At 47.2% G+C, this 12695-nt stretch overlaps 1 protein-coding gene across 1 annotated transcript in view; it reads right to left on the reverse strand.

Moving 5' to 3' along the window:
- Nucleotides 1-12695, reverse strand: part of T265_15509 (hypothetical protein) — a gene marked incomplete at both ends in the record, with an annotated part of 50880 nt that overhangs the window by 33910 nt on the left and 4275 nt on the right. The window lies entirely within an intron of this gene.

Genomic DNA, 12695 nt, shown 5'->3' on the forward strand with positions numbered 1-12695 from the left:
CGTACCCTAGTTGACCGAATTCCCCGAAGATCCCCTTTCACAACCGCCCAAAGGGTGGAAACGAGCCACAATGACTTGGCAACGAAGTATGAAAGTCATTGCAAGCAAATTCAGCTGCGCTGGTCATTGTCATCTCCTTGGATGGGGGTCTCGAGACCGGACACATGGCCCAGTCGAACTCTCAATGGCGCTTAAGAATTCAAGTTCAATTCAATTTATCAGCTCCCGCCTGCAATGCGCAGCTACCTACCCCTCTCCCCAAATCATCGGTGAACGAAACTGCGGCAGCTACAACCACTGTACGACGAGTACGCGATTATTACAGCTGACAATGATGATAATTTTCTGGATTTAACTCTCAAATCAGTGTGGTTCGAATCGTTAATCCAAGCTGGGGTAACCTAACTTTATCTCAGCCCCCGTGCCTCTTTCAGGTGACATGGCAGCTAGGCACCGAAAGGGTGTTAAAGCAGAAAGATTTAGTTGTTATTACTATTATTATTACTATTTATTATCCAAGCGAATAATAAAACGCCGACAAAATATTTCAAAAGGTCTGCAGTATCTCTCGCAAATCTGAGATCTCGTAAATCTGAGAAATGTTGGCCGGGGAAATTCCAATATCACGCATTTAACAAGGCACTTTGTTTCTATACAGTCAGCTTATTCCTCAGGAACAATGTGAGGCAGGAGCGATGGCCCGTTGAAATTGCACCTACGCATAATGAGCGCTGGTAAACCGCCCACTAGCTGGATAGTTAGACTTAAGTGTCTAATCATACATGATGCGTTCCAGCCCAGTGAAAGCTCCGCATCATTCAAAATACCCGAATATGGTACCTCAAACTAATGGGTTGTCCCTGCAAACGGAAACTTTCTTGCGATTTACGAACATAACTTTATACACTGCAGTGTTAACTTACGCTGCTGCACAAATGCCGACACATGTAGCACCAGAGGTCACGGATATTCTACATCCAATACAAGCATATTTTCTGTACGACAAGCTGAAGGCTTGTTGGGACGTATCGTTGTATCCGATGGCGTCCGACTCTAAAAACTATCTGGCGTTGAAATTAAAGACAACATTCCATTGCAGCTACTCCGTCACGTGCGTCCTCATATTGATATAAGCCATAGGAATGAGTGTAAGTTGCACAAACCCTGGGTTATATGTTCGTCTCGCGATATACACGCTACCGAATTCACTTGTGTACTACCCACCTCCGGAAAAATGACCTTGAACCAGATGATAACACCCAACAAGCAGTAAGCAACACACACCGATACATACGAATAACAACTTCTTATGATTGACCCTGGTCTGTGTCGTCGGTTTCCCTGGATTTCCATCATCATCAACCTACAGAAGCCCACTGGTGGCACATATTTTCATTGACCTGGTTGTTAATCACTTACCAGAAACTTTTAGAGACTAGTTCAGCCCACCGTACGTGGGCCTACTTCGTTCAATTCAACTGGCTCTGTCTCCTGATGACAGTATCTCTACAGTTTCCCTTTCGCAGTTTTCAACTATTGCTCAAATATTTAATTCCAGAACTGATCATAAGTATTAAAATATCAATTCTGCTGTGTGGGTTGTCACCCGATGCCCAAAGAGACCATGACTCACAGCCGTATAACAAGAGCCTTTACTGTAACCTAATACACGTCCGTTAAGCTTTAGCGATATAATGCTTTGCCACCATAGGTGAGTAAAGCTGGAAAACGCGACCCCACCCTTAAATATTTGTACACTGACATAATCTGTCACATAATCTGAGCCAACAGAACCTACGAGATACGTAAAACGCTCCACAATGACGAATGCCTATTACTTCATTGTGAGTGGCGTGTTCAGTGACTGTACGTCCAGAGCATCACCTTACACTATGTGATATTTCGCCAGCATATACTTGAACACAAGGGTTTCGAAGACCTTCCAGCGTTTGTCACATTATCCTGCCGATCACGACGTTGATTGGGAATGGAAAGAGTGGGCATCCTTGTCAAAGGATGTATAAAGGAGCTTTTGGAGAGCTCCAGGTGTACACTCACATGCCAGGAAGTCCGAGAATACAAAGAACTTATTGTATTTCTGTGGCGTTCCCTGCTGAGAAAGTGTGTTGAGGATAACAGACCGGTGGACTGAGTCGGATGTTCCTTGGAAATCCTGAAATACCAGAATTGTTGGTCATTTATACATATGGCACTGTTCCGGCATCTGAAAGATTGTGAAGGTATGGTCAACACAACCCGGGCCGGAATCCCCCTTGGTATTCCCAAGTATTTGCTTCACGAGCCACCGTAAGGCGATGAAGACCAATTGATGCAAGAAGGTTGTTACGACTGGGGCCAAGCTGATCCCCCTGTGGTCACCACACTCACTACGGGCCCTTATTTGAAAACGAGCACTATCACGGATTCTCCTCAGTTGTCTAGGACAGTCTCCATTTTCCAGATGAATACAAAGTGATCACGCAAGTGTTGACTGAAGAATTTATCTCCAACTTTAAACAGCGCGGGTGTGAGGTTATCCGAAACATGCGCGGGGTGGCGCTGTGCAGTTATTAACATCAAAGGCAATAGGGGGTTCAGGTTCACCTCTCAGGTTTCAAATTAAGTCCGACTGAGTAACGGCAGGTGGCCATGAGAATTACTCTTCAAAGTGCTCACCTGGCAGTCAAGAGCTCCTAATTTATTGACTGATTCACTCAGCAGTGGTTTTTGGGGACTGATCACAAGCATCATCGGAAATAATCTTCCAGCATTCCGAACATTCTATTCTACTGGCCTTCTGTGCCCAACAGGTTTCACCGTCGGCAAGCACGCTGAGCTTGACTTGATATCTGATAATCCGCCGGGCTGAATTACGTTCGGCACCGGCGGGGACATTTATTCAAGACTCAAGTAGCACCAATGTTCAGTCCTATTATTGCTACCATCATAATCATCATAGACACCAACACCATAGGTGAACACTGGTGATTCACTACCGTACAACTGTCAATTTATCTGAATAAATCCTTGTACTGGAAGCGGCACAGGTATGGAGACCTAGAGCTAACCTACAACAAACGACCGAGATGCCCATAACTTCTACAATCAGTAAGATAGTATAGATAAGACCTGACAGTACAGTCGCATCTGACGTCAGTTAGCCGCCATATCGTTCAGTGCATTCAACCAAGCACAAGGTTGTATGGGAACCCCATCCTGGAAGACGCCAAACTTTTCATGAAACACTTCATTCCCTCCTATCTTCTACCACTCCGCTCATCTCTAGGAACCCGCCACTCCGAATTAGGCAGGCGGTAACTCGTCAAACTCAACACATCCGACTGCTGTTCCCGATCCAGCGCCTAGTGCCGAAAAAAGACTCACCGATAAGGAACACGACAGGTTTCTTGCGAACAAGCGAGTGCGTGCGAGTGCTACACTTACAAGAGATCTCACGCGATTTGAATTTTAATTTCATCGATCCAGGCTTTTGCTGAATTGCTTGAATGTTTGATTGGCCTGGATGCTTGCCGGCTTTCCTATTAAGATTTTGGTGGAGATTTGGGGTATCAGTAGGTTCCGAGTGTTCTGGGTTGCTTTCAGGAATCTGACCTTCCTGATACCTCCCCATTTTGGCCGTTCAACGTAGGATTTTCGGCGCAAACCAAGTTGAAAAGGTTCCACCAGTCTTCTGGCGCGACAGGCGTCTCAGTTGCAGCAATGGATCCGTCTTGGACGGTACATGTAAAGCGGTGCTGATCTTGGGAGGTCAAAGGTTTCAATCATCAAGTTGAGGTCTAGTAACTGTTCTTCCGCTTTTGGGATCCGGCACTCAGTCGGTTGACATGTCGTTTCCATATTAATGATCCCACCTGGACGCTGTAAATAAGCCGACCGATTCTTTTGAAAACGACTACAACAGTCCATCTTCGGTGCCCAAAGAGACAGTCCCTGACAAGCACACGGTTTCCAGGCCTGAACGTTCGTTTCCCTCCAGTCAGTGATTGAAACCACGTAAGTGTTGGTAGAATAGCGCCATGGGTGAGCCTCAACCGTCTGTTCATCAAAATCTCTGTTGGAGACTGACCGTCCGGAGGCCGTGGATTGAGAGTTGTTCAATAATTGAACAGGGACTTATCCAAGACTGTTGCCATGGTCCCTTTCCGTTCTGCTTCTGTCAGCGCGCGTTTAAATGTGTCTACGAACCGTTCAGCTTGACCGTTGGATTGGGAGTGCAATGGTGGGGAAGTAACATGTGATGCCATGTCTTCGAAGGAATTCACCAAACTGGTGGAATGTGAACTCAGGACCATGGTCGGACATAATAGCTTCCGGGGCACCGAATATTGAAAACAAATGCCGCACTTTAGTGATGGCTGCCATCTTTGTTGTCTCAGACATAATAATGACTTCAGGCCACCTACTGAATGCATCAAAAACGATGAGGAAACTTTGTCCGTCATTGGTCCGGTAAAATCCACGTTAATGCGCGACCATGTCTTTCTGGCTGTAGCCAAGGCTGCGGCAACTGTTGGTTGGGTACCTTCTGGATGCTGCGCAACGGAAACAACTCCGACATACCTGCTCCATGTGCTCATCCATACCAGGTCAGTAAACATAGCTGCGAGCGAGGGCCTTCATCCCTGGATGTTCACTGTGGAACTGTGCTAGGACCCGGTGGCGAAGTTCGGTGGGAACGCCAATTCGGCCACCGAAGAGAAGATAACCACTGACAAAAGATAATAAACTCCGTTGTTGAAAAAGTTCCCGGAGTTCCCCTGATGAACAGGTTGTTGGCCAGCTGGACTGGTAGTACTACATTGTCTTTTGTAATATGCTGTCATTTTTTGGTGGCATCTCAGACCGCGCCAAAAGTTTTTTCACGGTCTCCAACACCACAACACGGACTTCCGGTTCAACAGCAGCGGTTTCTATGCATGGTGTCCTCTGGTTCCATTTCACGGAAAGCAATTAAGCACGTTAGCGCATTCACCTGTCCAATTTTCCCGGTTGAGGCATACTTTATATTAAAGTTGTAGCTGAGAAGAACCGTGCCCCATCGTTGTAGACGGTTAGCTACGCAGACGAAACCGAATATAGCCAGCAGTGGTTTGTGATCCGTTACAAGCGTGAATTGTCGGCCGTAAAGCACTTTGTGGAACATTTTTACTCCAAAAATGATGGCTACCGCTTCTTTCTCAACCTGACCGTAATTCGGTTCGGTGGGGACCAGCGACCCTGCGGCGTGAGCGATCGCCTTTTGCGTGCCATCAGATAATTTAAGAGCAATGACAACACAGATCGATGCGTCAGTTGTGAGAACGATAGGCAGCTGGGGGCTGAAGTGCGTGAGTAAAAGTTAAGACTGCAACAGCCTCTTCACTTCGCGTAATCAATCCCGCCGACATCCTTCGGTCAAAAACTGGTTGAAAGAATCGCGCAAACGTTAGAGTAGCTAATCAACCCAAAAAAGACTTGAGTTCAACGACATTCGACGGTGGGGGCATTCTCACAGTTGTGCCGATGTTAGACAGGTCGGGTCGACGGCCATTTTTTCGATAACAAAACCAAGGTATTTCACTGGATTCAATTGGAACTCACCTTTTCCCTTCTTTGGCTGGAACCCACAGTCATTTATCCGCTGAAGGACAGCGTCCAATCGGGATAGGTCTTCTTTAGTGGCCCCCACGACGATGTCGTCAAGCGTTTTGGAAAGAATTAGCCGGTCGACAGAAGTGGAAGCCCCCATGAAGTCAAGGAACATCGGGCAGTGGGGAACCTATGCACACGCCATTGCACTAACAGTTAGGGGAGTGAAGGTACGCTCCACACAGCCCCTCCCGGGCCAGAATGCTCCTGGCTTTTCCGGGTCCCATCTTCACGTGGCTTCGATGTAGAATAAGAGGCACAGAGCCCGGTTACAACGAGGGGGAGGGTAGCTGGTTCCTCCGTGATTGCCACTCGCTGTAAGCAAGTATTTTCAAAACGAGTATCAGTATCAAATTGTCGCACGTAGTTGGGATAGCCTTTTTCGTCCACACGGAGGAAAATAAATTTAACAGGCACCGAAAGAGGATTTAGCTTCCATATGTGAATAGCGTGGGCAAGAATTCTTCAGGATCATCAGCTGAGACACTTGAGAAACAAAAGGCACCCGTTTGTTTTCGAAGCCGTCGTGGGTCCCAAGTACACTCTCCAGGGCTGAGTTGTAGAATGGTTATCAGGCTGAGCAACTGCAGGTGGCCAGCTCAATGGATGTCGAATGGACGTAATATACTACTCATAAGGTCACTGAAAACTCCTCGACAGTCCACGACCGGTTTCGCCCTTCTTGGATCTCATCAGGTAGGCGCAGTCCCCGACTTCACGTCAATTTTACGTTCTACTGGAACCCCAATTGCACGAAATTAGCAGGATACACGCGTTTGCATAACAATTTGGTTTTGACGGGAGACTATCGTGGAGCCCAGCTGAGTCTCTCGCTTGTGATGTGTGTATTACGTCTATGCATGTATCGCGATCATCATCATCATCAAAGACTGCAACATCAGTGTTGACACTAATCGCGATATCTCGATACCAACTGAAACATGAGGCGGCCGGGTGCAGCACATTCAGTTGCTAAAAAAACATAAACCAGAGATTCAGCTGGGTTCCAGGTGAGTCTCCTGCCAAAACCAAATTGTTATGCAAATGCGCGTATCCTGCTAACTTCGTGCAATTGGGGTTCCAATAGAACATAAAATTGGCGAGAAGTCGGGGACCGCGCCTACCTAATAAGATCCAAGAAGGGCGAATAAATAGTGTTCACGGGATACTGTTCGGATGTAACCACCTTTCGGCGCCTAGCTGCCATTCCACCTAAAGAAAGCACGAAAGCTGGTATAATGCCAGGTTGCTCAAGCCTAGACAAGGGAAGTCGAGAAACAGAGGTCGAGTTCGAACCACGGAACTTCCTGTCAGTAAATTCGCGCTCTAACCAGATTCATTTCGCCCCGCGTTTACGGAATACTCAAACTTTGCCAACGAACCCCACACAAGCAACTGTTGACGGGCAGCCGCCATCATCATCACCCATCCAAGCATAAGTGACCCTACAACATCTCAACTCTTGTGATGCAGATAACTGTGTACTTGAGATAGACTTCGCGTGAGTGTTTTTGGAAAGTGTATGGCGAGGAGCTGGACAAGACACCATATTGACCTGAAAGACAGCAATACGATTCGGTAAGTTAGCTACGGGCTCAGGAGGATACTAAGAAGGATTCCTTTCATTCCATATCATCATTATTTTCAGCTGTAAGAACTGCGTACTTGTCGTACAGTGGTTATAGCTGCACAGTTTCGTTCATCGATGATTTGGTTAGGTGAGGCAGGTAGCTCCACATTGGAGGCGGGAGCTAACATAATTGATGCGTAGATACAGGGTTGTCAGTGGACATTCAAGTGGAAAGACTGAGAGAGTTATGCAAAGCTTGGATGAACGAGCGCCATTGAGGGCGCAACTGGGAGATGTCTGACAATGTCTCAAACTGGTGATGTACCGTCTCTAGGTCCTCATCCAGAGAGGCGGTAATGTCAGCGCAGCTGAATTTTCTGGTAACGGCTTTCATACTTCCCCTGGATCGTTTCCACCCTTCAAATGGTTCTGCGAAGAGAACCCTTGGAGAAAGTCGATCGACTGGCATACGGAGCATGTAGCCAAGCTAGCACAACTTATGCAGTGTGATCAGTTCATTTAATGTGGGTGAGTTATTTCTTCCGAAAATCATTGCTGATCCGGTATTCTCATGCGACTCAACCAATGCTCCGAACACATCGATGGTTACTGAAAGTCCTTTGACTTACTCGGCGTGCATTGGCCAGGTTTCTGATCGAACCCAAACTCCGCCTCTCGACTTCTCCTGTCTATGCTTGGACAACCTGGCAGTATTCCAGCCCTCGTGCTTCCTTTGGATGGCATGGCAGCTAGGTACCGAAAAGGTGTTACATCTGAACAATTATTTTATCTTTTTATAAAAACATGAAGTGACCACAGTATTGCAATCTCGGCCGTTGACGGATAAATTGATGACATGCCTACGCCACAGGTGATGCAGGTTCACAAGAGCTACTCTGGCCTTCCGAATCCGAATGGAAATATCTCCTTCAGCGAGAACACCGGGATTGATACAGCGGCCCGTTTAAAAAAACTTGTCTACCACCACAATCGGCTCATTCGCATGAGTTTAGTTTTCGAGCCGACCCAGACTTGCCGTGGCACCTTACACTTTGCAGGTGTGAAGCGCACCTCAAACCGTAAGGCGGAATTATTGTGACTATTTAGTATTGTTAGCATTACCACGGGGTCAGATCCAAGAAGAGCTATGTCGTCTGTATAGTCGATATACGTGAGCGGACGACCCGGGGAATACTTCGACCCCATGGGCATTAGAGGCTGGTAGTGAGTCTTCCATGATCGTATCAATGACGAAGAGGGAAGGTGAAAGAAAACAGCCCTGTCCGGTACCAATCGATACGGTGAACTCAGGTGAGAACTTCCAGTAGTGCTTCATATGCTCGCGGGAGTTGGCGTACAACGCCTTAAGAACGGTCAAGAATTTATGCGGGACACCTTTGCTCCATAGACACTGCCACAGTGCTTGACAGTCCACATAAGCAAAGGCAAAAAACAGTTCAGCTGCAGCACCATTTCGGTGCCACCCACCATGCCATGCAACCCGGAGGAAACACGAGGGCTGGGATATTGTCAGGTTGCCCAAGCCTAGACAAGGGAAGACAAGGAACACAACCACTGTTGGAAGCAGTGAATCTGTCGGGGGGGGGGGTGAAGATTTGATGAGTGAACCCTCTTGCAGGACGGAACCGATCTTGGTTTTCACGGATCTGTCTCCCTGTGTTCAGATAGCCCTACAGCAGTGAAGCATCGGTGTTGAACACTGATGTTAAGCTGTCGATGATGATGATGATGATGGCAGATAACCTTCGAAGGATAAGACCAGAGAGCATTATCGATGCCGCAGCTACCAGGCTGACGTCACGGTGGTCTTCACACAGCGTCCGCCTACTTCAATTGGAAGTGCAACTGGACGAGAAATTTGTTTGTAGAAACTCACGTACACGGTTTTGTCGTTGTTAAATAAAACGGACCTCTGAGTAGTCTAAGATGACTTTCTGTAAGATGCCTGGGTTGGAACACCTAATCTTAAGATCATATACGTGCAGCAATAATGAGCGTTCAGGCAGCGGTAGATAGGATTGAGAGTTAATCAAGATTACGGAAACGGAAGGGCGAAGATCAGATCCTTGGAGAGTCAACAGTTGCCTTGTTTGGATACTCACCCTGTGGCCAGCAAATGATATCACAGGACAGCTTGTGTGGCACGGTAGCAGGTTTATTTGTAAGAATCATGGTTGTACACGGGTTTAGATTCAGCCATAACTGGACAGGAGGACAATAAGTGTCCTCAACCAAAGCACTTGGCTGAAAGCTCTAACCACAAGGTAGTGGAGATCGCCATACAACCGTCAGAGCAGCTCTTTTTTAAAGGAGCACCTTATCACACATGTTGCAACCCACAAGTTGGTGGACAAGAAGACTACGTTAGTCAAACCTCTACTCATTCATCGGCATGGTATGAGAAGCCCCAGTATAGATCAATGAGTTATGGAGGTGTACAACTAGTCCAGTCACTTTATGAAGAGATCCGTTGGAAATTTTGATAGGACCAGCTGTTCAAAATTCGGATTTGTTTGGCGAGGAACGTTGACAAAAAGGGAGATGTCAGTGACGCTAAGCTTTCCCCAACACCGGATCAGGGTGTGTGGTGATCTTTTTATGACTTTCGAAAAAGAGATGCAACAGGTACCTGTATTGATTTGGCCGGATTTGTGAAGTTAAAATAAAAAGTTTTGGGCTAGTCAGATGGGATGAATACATGGTGAAAACACGATTATTAGGTTGGACGAGGCTGTGATACTCGACACTGATCATGGCAGGACTCTACCGAAGACACGAAAACGGCAGCGTCAAGTGTCGGTGAGTATTTGAAAGGCCGGTTAGTGGTAATGGCAGAACGTTGTCCAGGCACTGACCCACCACGTGTTACCATCAACATGTTCGGTTCAGTTCGACAAATGTGACTGCAGTCACATTACATACTATGAACTTGGTTCCCGCAAAGAATAGTATCAGATGGCCTAGAACAGAGGGAATGCGCAAAACAGGGAAGAACAAGAGATGGAAGTCGCAAGCGGTTACGTACGTAACCGCTGATGTATGTAACCGTATGTAACCGTGATGTCACGTGACATCACTACGTAGGTGAGTGTACTCACCATTCATGTAGCGAGTCTCCGATAACCCGAATCACATGTATCAGTTCAAGTAAGACCATTTGATTTAGCTTTGGGCTTCGTTGCTAGTTTACGCATCACCCGCCTGTGGTAGTTTTTGAAATTATACGAGGTTCTGGTGTTCGCAGGAACTCCAGTGAGGTGCCGCTACGGCCGAGAAGCCTATCCCAGGCAAGATTGACCGAAAATTCGGGACGCTTGCTGGTCCCGCATCTGGCCGAGGTCTGATTAGTGCCAGCGGCTAGAGGCACAATGCATTTTTCTGTAAAACCCCTGCGGGCGAAATAAAAACTTTAACGTCAAAATGTTGCACTTCTCTGCATATATGCGTGGACTGAAAACCAGACTCATCTGCCATCATCTTTTTGCGATTTGTTTTAATCGATCTCTTTTGAAAATTATTGGCGCACATTCGGCTTTGAACATCGTCTGCTATGGCTTCGGAAGTGGCTTTCGTTGAGAAATTTGTGGGTGTATCGTTTTTATCCTTCACGGCATTTGAGAAGACCTTTAATGAATACATGAAGGACAACTTTGTGATATTTGTGCGTTCATCCAGTAATCGAAGCACCAACACTATTTTGCGTTGCGAATGGGTGTACTACAAATGCAGCAGGCGCCCTACAAGACCAACGGAAAGCCGTGGAATCCGAAGAAGCTAGTGAGCCGAGAGCATTTTTTAATAAAAAAGTGCGCGAACCACCAGCTGTCCAGTGCGGTTTTGTCCACGGAGGCAAAGGAACCAACTGGCAGTTACCTCTCATTTTCTGGAACACAACCACAAACTGTCAAAGTTTCTGCACGAACGTCTTCCAGTCAATCGACGCCTAACCGAAGACGAGTTGGGCACATGCCGGGCTCTGCTGAGACATGGAACGCCGTCATGTGAGGTGCGGCAGTTTGTGGCGGATTAATCCGGAAGGATTCTTAAAACTAAGGATATACACAACTACCGCCGGGAGTGTCGACCAGCTATGTTGATTAGGTGCTGAATGGTTGGGTTTTAATGTAGCAGACGATATCCATTCGGTCCTGGCAAAACTTCGGGAGGCCGGACGCGTCCTTGTGTGTCAGGGAGAGGAAGGTCACCATAGCCGCATATGTTTCTCCCGATGGCAACAGATAGCGTTATTCCGACGCTTTCCAGATGTAGTGAATGTGGACGGGACACGTGCAACAAACCGCCGTGGGTAAGTTTTTTAAAGCATCTAATATTCGGCATTTAGATATAAAATATACACATTCTTGATAACGGACGGCATGGGAACCGGGCGTCCGGTCATATGTGCGTTCGGAGAGAGCGATCAGTTTACTCCCATGCGTAAACTGTTCGGCTTATTCAAAGAAATGATGGGCGAAGCGTATCCGGTCAGGACCTTTGTGATGGACAAGTTGGCGGCGCTAATGCGTACAGCAAGAGTCGTGTTCGTCTGTGGCATTATGCTTTGCTACTTTCATGTCCGCAAAGCCATCAGGAAGCACGTATGTATGATTTAATATCCATATATTTTCGGTCATAGACACATTCTGTGAACAGCCGGCACATATTTCACCGCATGGTTCGCCTGGATAATGCTGTACAGTTGGTTTTATGTTCATCATATTACAAGCACACAGATTCCGACAAGAACTACAACTTCTCCGCCGAACCGATCCCCGATTTCTCTCCTATCTCACGGCTCGCTGGTTGTACATCACCCGTAAATGGGCCATACACGCACAGTCCGGAATGGTTCATTTCGGTAATGTGACCAACAACCTACTGGAGAATGCGAACGGGCGCCTTAAAGATCGGGTGCAGCACCCTGACACGTTGAAGCATGCCATTCAAAAGGTGTTCCAGCACGCCCAGTGGCTCATGCGGGAGTTTGATATGCTTACGTCGTACCGATGAAACAGGCGGCAAATCCTAGAGGGTGACGCCCACCTTCTGAACATAGTCTGTCGAATGATGGCATCTGCATGTTCTCTCGTTTTGAGGCGCTTGTGTCCGCGACCGCCGCGGCTGCCGTATGAAAGTGTCGGAACAAACAAGGTGAGGTCCAGCTACGTAAACTAACTTGTAGTTTGTGATGCAAACACCTAGATGCACCCAAACCGTCGACACCTGTGCTGGAGGATGCACATGCCCTTTCTTCCAGGCGATGTGGCTCCCCTGCGTACATCTGTTCTCTGTATTTCGAGATCAGTCCATTCCGAGCAGTAAGAACTATTCATCATTGACTTTTTTCTTAGCTTGCTTTCCGATCCACCAACGCTGGCTGTCAGATTACAACCTACCGGGAAAAGGTGCACCCCTTACACTTGTTCCCAAACGACCCCCGACAGTTTTCGTCGGT

This window comes from Opisthorchis viverrini (assembly GCF_000715545.1).
Source record: "Opisthorchis viverrini unplaced genomic scaffold opera_v5_552, whole genome shotgun sequence".
Classification (NCBI taxonomy): Eukaryota; Metazoa; Platyhelminthes; class Trematoda; order Opisthorchiida; family Opisthorchiidae; genus Opisthorchis; species Opisthorchis viverrini.